Source organism: Euprymna scolopes, chromosome 9 (assembly GCF_053919585.1).
Source record: "Euprymna scolopes isolate OS-2025 chromosome 9, ASM5391958v1, whole genome shotgun sequence".
In the NCBI taxonomy this organism is placed as follows: domain Eukaryota; kingdom Metazoa; phylum Mollusca; class Cephalopoda; order Sepiida; family Sepiolidae; genus Euprymna; species Euprymna scolopes.
In genome coordinates this window covers 28,144,576-28,160,703 of record NC_136490.1, presented here as the reverse complement: position 1 = coordinate 28,160,703, position 16,128 = coordinate 28,144,576, and positions in this window count along the sequence as shown.

The following is a 16,128-nucleotide window of genomic DNA, read 5'->3' as shown; positions in this document are numbered from 1 at the left end:
TACAACAGACAATGAACTTCTTGTTCTGTCAACCCTATCTCATTCCAATCTATCATTTTATTCTCAATTTTTTTTTATTCTAAGATTTTCTAGTTGAGGTTTCGTTCGTTAGCAACAACTAGACAACCAGTGACCCGTTGAGTCAGTATCTGTTATTAAATAATAAATATGATTTATATATATATATATATATATATATATATATATATATATATATATATATATATAAGGAGTTATAAGTTATGTGTCCAAAAGTCCAAAAGCCAATAGAGGATAAAGATTAAGGAGAAATATAGATTGTCAGTTGAATGATGAATAATATTTTTAGAGGATTGAAAATGATGAATAGGGTGGACAGAATTGGAATTTGCACGAAGGTTTATGGCAAGTGTTGGCTGACATATCTTAATGGAGACTACATAAAAACCTTTTTAGATTTCCCGGTATCTTCACTAGAAAAAAAAGTTTCTGTGCATATTCGGTCGTACTGGGTCTGTATTAACTTAGTTCCATGTGTTTATACATGTTTAGTTGAAAATGAAAACCTCCGAAATTAAACTCATAAAGGATAAATTCTAGCGAGATGACGTCATCTGTTTTTATGACGTCATTCATTGTACACGGTGACAACATATAGACATGGGACAAACAAACAAGGTCCAGAGTTTTATTAGTATTTTGTTCACCTTCTCTCCAGTATGTAAGACACAAGGTCCGGTTTTGTTTTGAAAAGCCATTGCAATAGGATTAGCGCGCTCTGGCCCCTACCGAAAATGTCTGACCATCCCTGAAGTATTCCCTGGTAGTGGCGTCTCAGCCGATTAGCAATAAGATAACTTTTTCTCAAAGAGAAAGTAACGACTGAATAAAACTATACTTCAGTCCGACGGAGAAGGAGAAAAATATTTGTTGGACAGATTATCGAGGGCCTAGTCTAGCTGTGCCAGATTTAATATTATATGACAGTTACTTTGTGTGTTTGTGAGAGAGTTCCTTCCTTATAGGTTCCGAAACGGTTGAGTCTATCTTTTGCAAATTTCACACAAATGTAATTTATATTTTCTGGCAGTGTTCTTAAATGTTTTGTACAGAAATTCATCCGATAAGTATCGAAAATCAAAAAAAAAAAAAAAAAAAAAAAAAACAACGATCTTAAAAAATAGTTATTCTTCTCTTATAGATATAAAAATAATTTTATAGGCCAGTGTAATGTAAATATTTCCCTGTAAAAATTCTTCTTTTTAGCTACAAGAGAAGAAAAACTATTTTTAAGATGGTCAACCTCAAATATCAGCTGACTTGACATTGTAAACAAACACAGACGGAATTTGATTCATGACATTATCATTATTATTTTATATTTTTTTTTGTGAATTAGTCCACAAGGCAAATTATTTCTCATAATATATAATATTAAATGGAGAATTGATTCTATAATAATACATATGCAATCTGCTTAAATTAAAATATCGTGTTTAAGCGTATTGTACGACAGAGCAACGCCGGGCGTTCAGCTAGCTAAAAAATAAGACGGTGTCAAGAATGCAGATAGTGAAAAGGTATATTTTTTTGTCTTAACAAAGTTCAAAACCGACTTCGTAATCTAGTGGATGATCCCCTTCTCTCTTTTCTGCAACCTCTTTCCTACAGAAGATACGTTGCTAACTTGTCTCTGCTCTATCATTATTTTCATTGCAAGTGATCGACTGAGCTCGAATATATGGCTCTACTTGTCAATCTTTCACAAAAACTCTCGCCCATTCCAAATCACTATCAAAAATTTCCCCCACTTTTTATTACTGCCTCAATCTAAACGTGGATTCCATGAACAAAGCTTCTTTACTATAACTTCCCACCTGTGGAACTCTGTTCCGCTGGTCTACTTTCCAGCTAACTACAACATTATCGTCTTCAAGTCCAACGTAAACAAGTTCTTATTAAACCGTTCTCTTAAATAATATAATTATACCAACTTTCCACAACTAACGATTATTACGCTATTGTCTTACTGACTATCGTACACATATTAACCATTATCCTCGAGTGGCCTCCGGGCCTTGATATGTGGATATCCCTTTGTAAAAAAAAAAATTTTGTTCGACAACGTTTTAAGACAATGCAAAATAAGGTATTCGAAAAATAAAGTGCGAGTTCAAAGAGTGCGTGAATGTTATGGTGAAAGATGTTTGTATGTAAAGAATTTTGGAGTGTACATGTGCCTTTTGTTTCGATTTTCTCATCATTTTTTTTTTAAGCTGAGGATGAGGCATCTTACCAGATGCCAAACATTCAACCGCTACCTCATACATTCCAACAGGGATATCTTTTAAGGTTATAACCGTCTCTTTAAGTGTAATCTGGTGCTACAAGATTAGGCTGTCTGAAGATAATGCCCTTCCTAATATAAATGCTTTTGTTTTTAACTTTCTTTGACGAAACTTAATTATGTTCTGTAAAACCAAAAACAAAAACAACCCACTTTTCCCCTCCTTCCCATTTTTCTTTTCTCTTTCTATCTCCCCCACGTCGTGACTGATTTCCTAATTTAAAATGTACCAAACAATAATGCTGTAACCCTTTTCCCTCTTCCATTGTAAAACTCATTCGTGTTCTGCAGGACAGGGAACAAAAACGATACAATCCACTGTAAAATAACCCAACGAAACGAAACCAAACCAAACCAAACCAAACACAACAAACTAACGATTGAAGATACAACAAACTTGAAGAATGAAAACACTCTACAAAATAACTGGATACAACATGAATACCATTTCCAAAATAACTGGATTCGGCATAAAATAACTCGAAAAGGGTTGATATGCCGTAAAATAAAACAACCAAATCAAACCCGAACAAATAAATATTTGACGATATAAAGAACTTGAAACATAAAAACTGTTTCCAAAATAACTGGATTCGCCATTGAATTCCATAAAACAAAACATCCAAGAACCATTTTAGTAAAATTGTTTGAATTTATGTTGCAGTTGCACGTGGTTCATCTATTTGTCAGGTAATTTTAGAATTTTTTTTACATGAGTCCAGTTGTTCCTATAATTACTGATATAATAGAGATCTTCCTAAGATTCCAGTTTCTTTCCATATCATACATAAAACCGTATATTTCGTTACCTTTTCCCGCTCAGTTCTGTTTAATCCATTATATGAAAAAAAAACTGCATTATGTTCGTCGAGAAGTATTAGCATTCATTAAAACAAAAAAAAATCGTTTCAGCCCGTACTAATGTGTTTAAAGTTCAGTACGTGTGTTTGAATTTTCTTTAATACGAGCAATCGTCAGTGCTCAGATATTCACACAAAAAAATACTCAAAAACAAAATGTCACCTCAACTAGCAATATTTTCGACGCAAACCATCACTTCATTTAGTATTTATTCGCTTTTATGAGTCATTAAACCCTTTTGCTATCTCTTATGCAAAAGCAATATCATGTGTCATGGGTACAAATACATTGAAGCAAGATTATTTTAAATTTATACTCTTAAATTATTTAAGGTTGACGATAAATTTAAACTAATCCAAAAGAAGATGTGTGGGGTCAGACATTCTTGAACAGAACTATATCTTAGTCTGATAGCGCAGAAGAAGATATAGCGGTACATACATACTAGCAGCTCCCTGTTTCATTTGTGTTAGAATGAGTACGCATATAAATTTATGTGCTTGCACGATCGTTTAGTGCGTGTGTGTAGTTCATTGATTTTGGAATACCGTAAAAATCTCTCGTTATGTGTATGTTATTGGTCGAGGGGACTTTCGCTCCCAATAGGCTAGGGTGGATTGTACGTACAAACCTATGTCTCGGAAAAGGGGAGCAAAAAGAGGTTAATTTGTGTTTGGGTTTGTATTGTGCGCGATGAAATCTTCTGGTTGCTTGAGATAAATTTCTGATTATATATTGGGTCCAAATAAGAGTCCATACGTAATAAGAACAATTCATCGCCGCTGCTCTATAAAATACTTCCCATTACACGTTAGGTTAGTGCTGTTATACACACACACACATACACACACACACATATATATATATATATATATATATATATATATATATATATATATATATATATATATATATATATATATTAAAATTAATTATGCGAAAATTTTATCCATATTTCGCTATTATAATGTTCTGTACCGCAAAAGACATTCATATATATATATATATATATATATATATATATATATATATATATATATATATATATATATATATATATGTTCTGTACCGCAAAAGACATTCATATATATATGCAGTACAGAACATTATAATAGCGAAATATAGATAAAAATTTTCGCATAATTTATTTTAGAAATAAAAAATAAATGAACTAGCTAGCCGGTTCCGTACCTCGATCAACAAGGTTATACTGAGGTATAATTACGATTTTAAAAAGTAACAAAAACGAGGATGGGGAAAATAAAACGGGAAAAAAATCAAATAGAAATTACATTAGGTCCTAAAAGATTTTCCTTTTGCTTACAAAGAGAAAGTTTAAAGGATTTACTATAAATGGTTTCTGGAATGCTAATATGAAATAATGAGTGTAATATGCTGAGAAGCAAAAATATTATATATTTTTATGAGAGTTAAATACAAATATCCGTTTACAAACTATACATACATATTCCAAAGACGAACCAGCGGGTTGACTAAAATATTTATATACGTATATATATAATTTTGTACCAAATTATCTAATAAAGCAGCAACGAGCAGCAGTTACGACTGCTGCTGCTGCTTTCGCTCAAACATACATATTACTACTCTTGCTACTGCTTTCACATATACTTTTGGCAACTGCAATTTAATCTTTGTGACGTAATACTGTTTATGGCAACTATCTTTATAGTTAAAGATTTTAGTTAAGGTCATATCAAAATGTTGTTAAGTGTTCCTTGTTGATCGTCACTCATTCATTTATTTCTAATGAATCATATGATTATTGTTGGCATTCGTTTCCTCGATATCTTTCTAATTACAATTCTTTCTAGAAAAACATAGCATACCTATAGGTGGAACAGCTTGAAGGTTGCCAACATTCCTTACTTGTTTAACGGACTGGGTTCGAACGCGTCACACGTAGGTTGCCAGTCTGTGCCGTTAACCACTTAGCCATAGTGACATCCCTGTTGCTGATGGTGTGATTAGACCTGAGTGGATTCGAAATTTGGTGTTGGATACTCTTATCGTCGCAAGGTGTGCAACATCATAAACTTTCGCATCTGCGTCGTTACCCAGGTTTCATCAATACTCACACTGTTTCCTCCTGTTTCTCGCTTGTAGATCGATAAATATGCGGACACCGGATTTGGTTTTAACGAGTTTATTTAACAGAATAAAGAGATAGAAATCAACGTGAAAGAGAGACGGACAGAGACAGAGAGACGGGTAGGGGAAGAGACGGAAGAAATGAATTAGAAGGAGAGATACCATTTATACGAGGGTCGTTCCAAAAGTAAAGCACCCTATTTTTTCATAACTAAAAATGCTAAAGTGCTACGAAGACGGAAATGGTACTATTAAAACAAACGACTTTTTGTGCTCCAGAATTTCTTTCCTACATAGTCATCACCATTCTTAATGCACTTTTGCGAGCAATGACGAATAGCTAGGCATGGGAGTCTGAAGTGCGCTTTGCAATACGACGGTTATTCCAGAAGTACATTTTCCTATTTTCTTTTAACTCGAATAGTTGAAGACTTACGAAGACGGAAGTGGTACTGTTAAAACGAACGACCTTTTGTCCTACTGAATTTATTTTACCACATAGTCTTCACCATTCTCTATGCACTTTTGCTAGTAATTCAATGACGAATCTTTGCTTCTGATGCACATCCAGGACAGGGATTATATTCTTATAGTCGGATACCGTCAATATCTGCAACAAAGAGATGTAACTGTCAGGTCATGAATGCATGAGTTCGATCATCATAGCAATGTAATTTGCAATTCCATCTAATCCATTCCGAGGGAACAAAAATAGGAAACATAACGTCTGCAAACGAAAAATGTGTGGAATCGTTTCGCATATCAATAGTTCAGCAGTTCCCTCGAGTCTATGCCCCTGTGTTGAAGTCACTACTTAGAATGCTAAAGAACAATGAAGAAACTTCAATCTTACAGAGAATGTTTTATTCATAACGTTGCAGAAGGTTGGATCAAATCAACAAAATACCATCAGTTTGAAACCAGATTGTCTTGGTCTGATTCTTTGTAACACCATCTTTACATAATCGAGCTTGATTTTTTCTATGAAAGTAAACCAAACAGATATTTATATCTCTACCGTTCTTACTTTGTATATACACGCAACACACAATAATTGTATTGTTGTGTACTGCTTTTTGCTTCTGGCCAGTGGCAAAATAAGATAAACACAACAAAGTTCAACCTTTAAAATTCTATTCAAATTAGATTAGATACCTCCGAAAAAAAAAATCGGAGGCCTGCAATATAAATGCTGGAGTCCCTCAGGGGTCAATCCTGGGCCCAACTCTCTTCCTGATCTACATCAATGACCTCCCTAAACACATACTTAAATCATTCGTTGACATCTATGCTGATGACACGACCATCTATGGCAACACATCAAAGGCTGTAAATGACGAAGTTCTATCTGATTCTCTCTCCTCTGATCTCGAGCGCGTGGCTCAGTGGGGGAAGAGGTGGCTAGTTACATTTAATGCATCCAAAACCAAACTCCTATCCTTACATCATCAACGCTCTGATCCCCAGCTGGCATCAATTGTGATGGATGGCTCTCGTCTTGGTGAGGCCCAGTGTTTTGACAAGCTTCTGGGTTTGACCTTTACTCCTGATCTGAAATGGAACACGTACACCAAGTCTGTTGCCAAGGTCGCTGGAAAGATGGTGGGATCCTTCTACCGCTCCAGAAGATATCTCACTACTGATGCAATTCTCTATCTATATAAAAGCCAAGTACGGCCAAGGATGGAATACTGCTGCCATATCTGGGCAGGAGCTGCCAAAAACAGCCTATCATGCCTTGACAGAGTACAAAATAGACTTCGTGGTTTAGTGGGGGATGCCCTTTTCTCTACCCTGCAACCCCTCTCCCACAGAAGAGACGTTGCAAGCCTATCCTTGTTTTATCGTTATTTTCATGGCAGGTGCTCGTCTGAACTCCAATCCCTGGTCCCCCCTCGCCAATCTTTCACGTCTAGCTGAATCCACTGTGAAAAATATCCCCCACTCTATATCTGTGCCTAAATCAAAACGCGGATTTCATGAACAAAGCTTCTTTCTTAGAACTGCACGCCTGTGGAACTCTGTTCTGTCTGCCTGCTTCCCTCCGGACTACAACTTGGATGTCTTCAAGTCTAATGTTAACAAATTCCTAATGAACCGCCCCCTTAAGTAAACACTTCATCAAATCTCCTCACTAACATAATGTACTTGCAATAACCCTTATCCCTGAGTGGCTTCCGGGCCTTGATAAGTGGTGATCTCTGTGTAAAAAAAATAAAAAAATAAAAAATACCTGGTTGCAAAAAAAAAAGGAATGACTGCTTTTTGCTTCTGTAAACAGAGCTGGTAACAATCTCGAAAGGTCTTTTATCTTCACAGGAACTATACGTTGGTTCATCTGTCTTCGAAGATGTGAGTTTGCAGTCGTTGAAAGGGTCGTTCTGATGCCATCTGATGTAAAAAGGTTCGGTCCTCGCGCAGCGACGATAGTGCAGTAGTTCAGGAGAAATATTCATGTCAGCTCGGCAATAACGGACTTAAAAAAAATAAATAAATAAATAAAATAAAAATAATAATAATGATGATGATGATGATGATGACGACGACGACGACGACGGCGGCGGCGGCGACGGCGACGACGGCGGCGACGGCGACGACGGCGGCGACGGCGACGACGGCGATGATGATGATGATGACGATGACGATGACGACGACGACGACGACGGCGACGGCGACGACGGCGGCGATGATGATGATGATGATGATGATGATGATGATGATGATGATGATGATGATGATGTGCCTGATTACTTATTTCGAAATAAAATGTCTCAAACAGACGAAAATTGGAGGCCACATTATACTTCAAGCTGGGAGTAAGTTTGAAATCTCCTTCTCGTACGGGTTGCAAGAATGAAAATAGAGTGGAATTCTATCCTATCCGTACAGTTTAGCTGCTTGATTGAAACTGGAAAGGAAAGTGCAAATACAAAAACCCGCGAAAGCGAAACGCTACGCAGTAAATAGAACCGAGCGTCCTGATTGGTCTAAAACAATATAATGGGAGGTATGATGTACTTGTCAAATTTCTAACGGTTCTCGTTTCCTAGGTGTTAATCCAATGAAACTCTGGTGTTTATTAAATAGTGCTCACTATAAATAGAACTTAGTTTAGTATTGTTAAGAAAGCGTGACGATTCATAAAAAAAGAAAGAAATAGAAATGCCTCTGGGGTTCAATATATACATCGAACAAGAGCAAGAGAAGTAACTCTTTCAACAGGTAAAAAGGGTAATATCAGACAGGCAATAATATAATGAAAGAAAAATCAACCGAACACGACTGTAAAATTTGGAAGCAAACTTTATTTACAAACCAGCAGTAAAAGAAAAGAAAATAATTTTTTTTTTTTTAAAGCATTATGGGAATCAAAAATCTCTAATTAATTATTTGTATGCTGAGCGGAGAGTATATTTCAATAAACAATAAAAATCAAAATAAAATGAAATATCAACACGTCGCCATATGAGAGAACAAGTGAGAGAGAAAGTAAGGCCAGAGTAAATTCACAGTTCATTTCTACTTATATATGTGTTTTTGTTTTGTTTTGTTTTTTTAACTGTTCATTTTTTTTTCTTCTGGTTGCATTATTTGTGTTTACAATCTAGTTTTCTTTTATCATCCGGAGTATATTGTCAATGGCTGAAAATATATTTTGTTTTATTCTCTCTTTATTTTTCCATCTTTTATATTTTTCATTCGTCTCGTTAAAAAGAAAAAAACCAACAGATGAATACTAACCGTTTCCCCTCTGCTGTCGTCCGCCCAATTTTGGTGCCTGCAACTTTTGTTATGTCTCACTTGGCTCTTTCTAGCGGTCCTCTGAAATTTCTTTCCTTTGTATTGTATATAGCAGCCCCTAAGGTATAGCGGAGGTTCGCTGTTCTTTGGCCTTGCGTGTTGTCTGATAGCCTGCTAAAAATAATCTGCGTTTTCTCCCCTTCATTTTCTTTTTTTCTTGTTATAGGCAGTTGACTCATCTTCTCTTCATAGACTATCTCTTTTTTCTTCGCCGTACATATCTTTACGGGTGCGTGCTACTTAATGTATTTTCATCTTCCTCGCTATATAAATTCTCTTTAATCTTTTTCACGTGTGTGGCTTCACACGTGCGTTCTTACCAATATACTCCCCCCCCTCTCTCTCTCTCTCTCTCTCTCCCTCTCTCTCTCTCTCTCTCTTGTCTTTTTAAACGTATGTTCGTCCATTTCTTTACAGATTCTCTCTATCTTTCTTTTGCTCTTTCATATATTTTCACGTCAAAAAGTAAAAATAGACCAATAAAATACACTCTTCCTAGGTTTAAAATTAAATGAAAATTTTCCTTTGTTTTTTAAATATATATTCCGATTTTAAGACTGTGACGATATTAATTTCTTTAGTCATACAACAATTATTAGTTACATACGTGAATACATATATATATATATATATATATATATATATATATATATATATATATATATATATATCACATTTTCACCCCAAACAAGGCACAATGCCACTTTGTTGTTGTAGGGGACTACTATCAGAGACATAGACATCAGAGGTACTATGTAGGGAGTTGGGCAGCAAGATGTCGGTTCACGTTGCACTTGAACTTCTGCATGTCAGTACAGTTGAGGAAGCAGGGACCCGGAAGGGAATTCCAAAGTCTAGCGGTTCTGGGGCAGAAACTACTGGAGTAGAAGGCTCTCTTATATCTAGGGATCTCAACTGTTAAGGGGTGGGATTTTGCTGCTTGTCGGGTTTGTCGAGGGTATTTACGTCGAGGAGGCACAAGTGCTTGCAGTTCTTCAGAGCATTCACCGTTAAAGTACTTGTAGAACAGGCAGAGGGCTGCAACATTTCGTCGATGGGACAGAGGCTGAAGTTTAGATGACAGTTAAGGACCTATCAGATTGGCGACTCTCTTTTGAACCTTGTCTAGCAGCGAGAGACTAGTGGTAGATGCACCAACCCAAATATGACAACAATACTCCATACATGGGCGAATGGTGGCCTTATAGAGGTATAGGATACTTTCGGGTGTTAGTATTTTTCTAGCATGGTAGAGAGAACCTACTTCTTCGCAGCAATCTTGGCGATACTCTCAATGTAATAGTTCCAACTCATATTTCCTGTCAGAGTTAGCCCGAGGAGTTTAAAAGATGTACTTTCAGATAAAGAGTCATTGGTCATTGCTATTGGTGGTAGAGAAGGTTTCTTGTAATTATTGAAGGAAACAAGTTTAGTCTTGGCAGCATTTATCCATTTATGTCCCCATTCCACTACAGATCCGATTCATACAGATTCAGATACAGATTCGATCACTCAGTTGTATCAATTAAGATAAAAATGAAATGTAATAAGTCCTCAGACGTACCTCTTCATCGTACAGTATATCGATACACTATGGCTAACTTGGATAGCTTCCGTACATTTATATCGAATCTACCTCTGCGTTCCATGTTTCAAAAGGATGTGTCCTCTATAGTATCAGACCTGACGGAATGTTGTAGGTATAGACCGTTTCATAGCCTCAAAAAAGTTCCAGCAAAAACCTATCAGCCAGCCATGGTTCTCCCCAGAATGTGCTGCTGTCATTGCGCACAGAAATCACTTTCTTCCGTAGCTACCAATGTAATAGATGTACTGTGACTAAAACTGCCTTCAGGGCTGCCAGCAACCACTGTAAAAGAATAATACAAAATGCAAGAGAGCTATATGCTCAGTCCGTCAAATCCAAAGTGGCTGAGCAGCGGCTTGTTTCTCACCAGTTTTAGCAAATAGCAAACAGGATCCTGAACAGATGCGTGTGTTCTATCCCAACCATCATCAATGGAAATGAGGTCATCTCATCAGCATCAGAAAAGGCAAAACTATTCGCCAAGAACTTTGCAGCTAACTCTACCCTCTGCGACGAAGGGCATCAACTCCTCGTATTTCCTCCAACAACAGACAACACACTATCCAACATACAAATATCTGTGCGTGAGGTCGCCAGACTAATCAAGAACCTTGATTCCAGTAAAGCAACTGGCCCAGACGGCATTCCAATTATAGTGTTGATAAAGCTTCGACCAGAACTTGCCCCCATACTTACAAAACTGTTTAAGCGTTGCCTTAAGGAGAAGTGCTTTCCAACACCCTGGAAAAACTCGTCAGTATGCCCTGTATTTAAGAACTCAGTCATCTCCCTCTCAGTACAGACCAATAAGTCTCCTGTGTGTCATGAGTAAGTTACTGGAATCCATATTAAATAAAGAAGTAGTCAACCACCTCAGCAGAAATGACCTTCTTAGTGACATTCAATATGGTTTCCGTTCTGCTAGATTTACAGCTGATGTGCTAACATTTACATCCCATAGGATTAGTGAATCTCTTGACAAAGGCTTCCTTTCTAGGGCAATTTTTTCTTGACATATGAAAGGCCTTCGATAAGGTTTTGCATAAGGGCCTACTTCACAAGATTTCCACGGTATGGTACGGTATAACTGGAAATGTTTTCTCAATAATTAAATCATTTCTCTCCGATAAGTTCATAAGAGTAGTGGTTGATGGCCAGCAATCAGATGCCCACAGTATTAATGCTAGAGTCCCCCAGGGGTTTATCCTGGGCCCAACTCTCTTCCTGATCTACATCAATGATCTCCCAAAATACATACTTAAATCATTCGTTGACATCTATGCTGATGACACGACCATCTACGGCAATACATCAAAAGCCGTAAATGACAAAGCTCTCTCTGATTCCCTCTCCTCTGATCTTGAGCGCGTAGTTTAGTGGGGAAAGAGATGCCTGGTTACTTTTAATGCATCTTAAACCAAGCTCCTAACTTTACATAATCAACGCTCTGTTCCTCATCTATTATCAATTGAAATGGATGGCTCTCGTCTTGGAGAGGGTTCATGTTTTGACAAGCTCCTGGGTTTGACCTTTACTCCTGATCTGAAACGGAACACGTATATCAAGTCTGTTGTCCGGGCCGCTGTGAAAATGCTGGGATCCTTCTACTGCTCCAGAAGATATCTCACTACTGATGCAATTCTCTATCTCTATAAAAGCCAAGTACTCTAAAGATGGAGTACTACTGCCACATCTGGGCTGGAGCTTCAAAAAAAACAGCCTATTCTGCCTTGACAGAGTACAAAATAAACTTCGTGGCTTACTGGGGGATGCTCTCTTCTCTTCCCTACAACCTCTCTCCCACAGAAGAGACGTTGCGAACCTGCAATTATTTTATCGTTATTTCCATGGCAAGTGCTCGTCCGAGCTCCAATCTCTGGTCCCCCTCGCCAATCCTTCATGATAAACACCCGTCTAGCTAAAACCACTGTCATTAATTTCCCCCACTCTTTATCTATGCCTAAATCAAAACGTAGATTCCATGAACATAGCTTTTTCTGAGAAGTGCACACCTGATGAATTCTCTTCCGTTTGCCTGTTTCCCACCTGACTACAACTTGGACGTCTTCAAGTCCAACATAAAAAAATTCCTGATTAATCGCCCCCTTAAGTAAGACACTTTATCACATCTCCAATACCAACTATTACTACGATATTATCCTATTGATTATTGTACACAAAATAACCCTTATCCCCGAGTGGCTTACGGGCCTTGATAAGTTGTGATCCCCATGTAAAAAAAAAGTTAAATTCAAATGTTGATATATCTTTTTTAAATGAAATTGTTTGTTGAAAGTACAGAATAGTTAAAAACACTCCCCCCATGTTAAGAATGGCTTTTTAAATAGAAAATGAAAATAAAACTTGTTTCATTTATTTGAAACAAACATACATGACCCATTGGGTCAGATATTTAATTCATATGTTGATAATAAATCCAATAAAACTAATTAAGACAAAAAAAGTTTCTAAGTGTATTAAAAATCGGAGAAGAAAATGTAAAAAAAAGAGAAGGCTGTGGGTAAATTGCCGTTTTAAAATTCGCTTATGGTTGTCAACGAGTTAAAGTAGATTTATTTGTAAGAAAATTGCGTTAATATAACTTAAACATAATACGAAAATGAACGATGTATAAAAAAAGCAGAAAGTATTAACAATTGTTTATTCGGATAATTTAAATACAAAAAAAACAGCAATCGGAACGCTGAAAACGTACACAGTAAAACAATACGTTTTATTGTCGCGTTGATTATTTATTTGTAACGCAAATTTAAAAAAAAACATATTTTCGGGGTTATTTATTTATGTTGGTAGCGTAGAAGAAAATGTATGAATGTTTTTTAAGAAAGGTGTATTAAAAACTGGAGAATAAATTTTAAAAAAAGGAAGACGCTGGGTAAATCGCTGTTGTAAAATGCTCTTATGGTTGTCAACGGATCAAAGTTGATTTATTTGTAAGGAAATTGCGACAGTATAGTTGCAATACAGAACAGTTTCAAAACATCCCCACCCTTCCCATGTTAAATAAAAGTTTCTAAAAAATAACGGTAATATTTCAGTGCGCAGGTCAAAATCTGCAAAAGTAGCGATTTTTGTTGATTTGTTTACGCTGTTATGGGTTTATGTTTATGTACGCGTGCGCAACCAGAAGTCGTAAACCGGATTTGTGGTTACAACACCCATTACAAGGTCATTTGAGTTTTATCATTTTATATATATATATGTGTATGTATATATATATATATATATATATATATATATATATATATATATATATATATATATTAGGTTAGTAATAACATAATGTCGTTTTTTGATGTTCAACTTCAAAAAATTATAACTCCTTTTCAACAAACTTTATTGATCGAAATAAGAAACATTAGACACATTTTTGCCAACGATAAACAATTTACCGTATAAATCCGGAGTTTTAAAAGCGAAGAAGTCCTGAAAGGCCGATTCCGCATCTTCTCGGTTTTTGAAACATTTTCCGCGCAGGATGTTGTCGAGATGCTTGAAAAGGTGATAATCGGTGGGCGAGAGGTCCAGTAAATATTGCGGAGTAGGCAGAATCTCGTAGCCCAATTCGTTCAACTTCTGCAGGGTCAGTTAAGCAACATGCGGGCGAGCGTTATCACGGAAGAAAATTGGTCCCTTCATATTGACCAATCTCGGGCAAATACGTTCGAGCTTCTGGTGCATTTCGTAAATTGATCGGCAGTACTTCTCCGCTGTAATCATTTCACGCGTATTCAAGAAGCTGTAATGGATGAGAACGACCGCAGACCACCAAACAGTCACCATAACATTATTTGGGTGCAATTTCGGCTTCGGGAAATGGTGTGGAGCTTCTCCGGCATCCAACTACTGTGCCGAACGTTGCTGGTTGTCGTAGACGATCCACTTCTCATCACACGTCACAATGCGCTCGAGAAATGGGTCATTTTTTGCGCAGAAGGAGCGTAAAAGACACCTCAAAACGACGATTTTTTTTATTATCGCTCAATTTATGCGGCACCCATTTATCCAATTTTTTTGACTTCCCAATTTTCTTTAAAAGACAAACGATTGTTGACTGGTCGACCTCGAGGTCAACAGCAACTTCTGCTGTAGTTTTGCGATGATCAGCTTCAATTGAAGCCTTCAAATGTTCGTTATCAACCATAGTTGGCCGACCGCGACTGTCTTAATCTTCGGGGTTCTCGTCACGATTGCGAAATTTCTTGAACCACCATTGTACCACACGTTCGTTAGTGGTTCCTTGGCCAAATGCATCATTGATATCACGAGCTGTCTGGGCAGATTTCTGGCTTAATTTGAACTGGAAAAAGAAAACCATGCGGATTTGAATTTTGTCCATGCTGTCGAAAGGCTTGCAAAAAATGAATGAAAAAATTGAGAACAGTAACGAATAACACGATTCAATAGACCGAAAACCGCGCTTCAAAATCATATATAAATTGAATATATATATATGTGTGTGTGTGTGTGTGTGTGTGTGTGTGTGTGTGTGTGTGTGTGTGTGTACATCAATGAATTATTTCAGATACCATATATAAAAGTATCATGTGAGAAAACGATATTGATTTTGCACCAATCTAAGATATATATATATATATATATATATATATATATATATATATATATATATATATATATATATATATATATATAAAAGATAAAATGGAAATCCAATTAACTTTCTTGAAGTTATATATTTGGATTTTACCGTCACTGGATTATTTATCTTCCACCAGACTATCCATTCATGTGTAATCACCTTTTTCTTAACCATATTCCCTCTGCTTCACTTTTTTTGTTTTCAAGTAAGATCTATGACTTACTTGTTGATTCATCAAATACTTTTGCATGCAAAATCCGATGCCGCATTTTCCAAATTCCTACCCTCTGATGAGAAGGAAAGTATTCCTTTGAAACTCCGCGGATTAAGGACTATCCACTAATCTAGTGTTTCCTTTTCAGATTAAATATGTTTTTAACTCATTTCAAAGTGTTTTAACATGTTTTATTAACTGTTTGCTCGTATATTTATATATATATATATATATATATATATTTATACATATATATACACACATACATACATACATACATACATACATACATATATACATATATGATATTTATGTATGTATGTATATATATATATATATATATATATATATATATATTAGTGTAATTCTTCGAGAAATCAAGATTAAAAGAATGTTTAAAAGGAACTCCATTAAAGATGAGTAGCTAAATAGATGTGCAAAAACTATACTGTTGTAATGCGAGGATCTCACTTAGTGACGACACTTCAAATGTAGATGGCAAAACGAATTATGTTGAAATCAATCATGTAATTGAATTATATTTTAACATTAATATTCAATTAACACTAAAATAGATTGAGTTCCATTTTGAACGCTTGGGATTG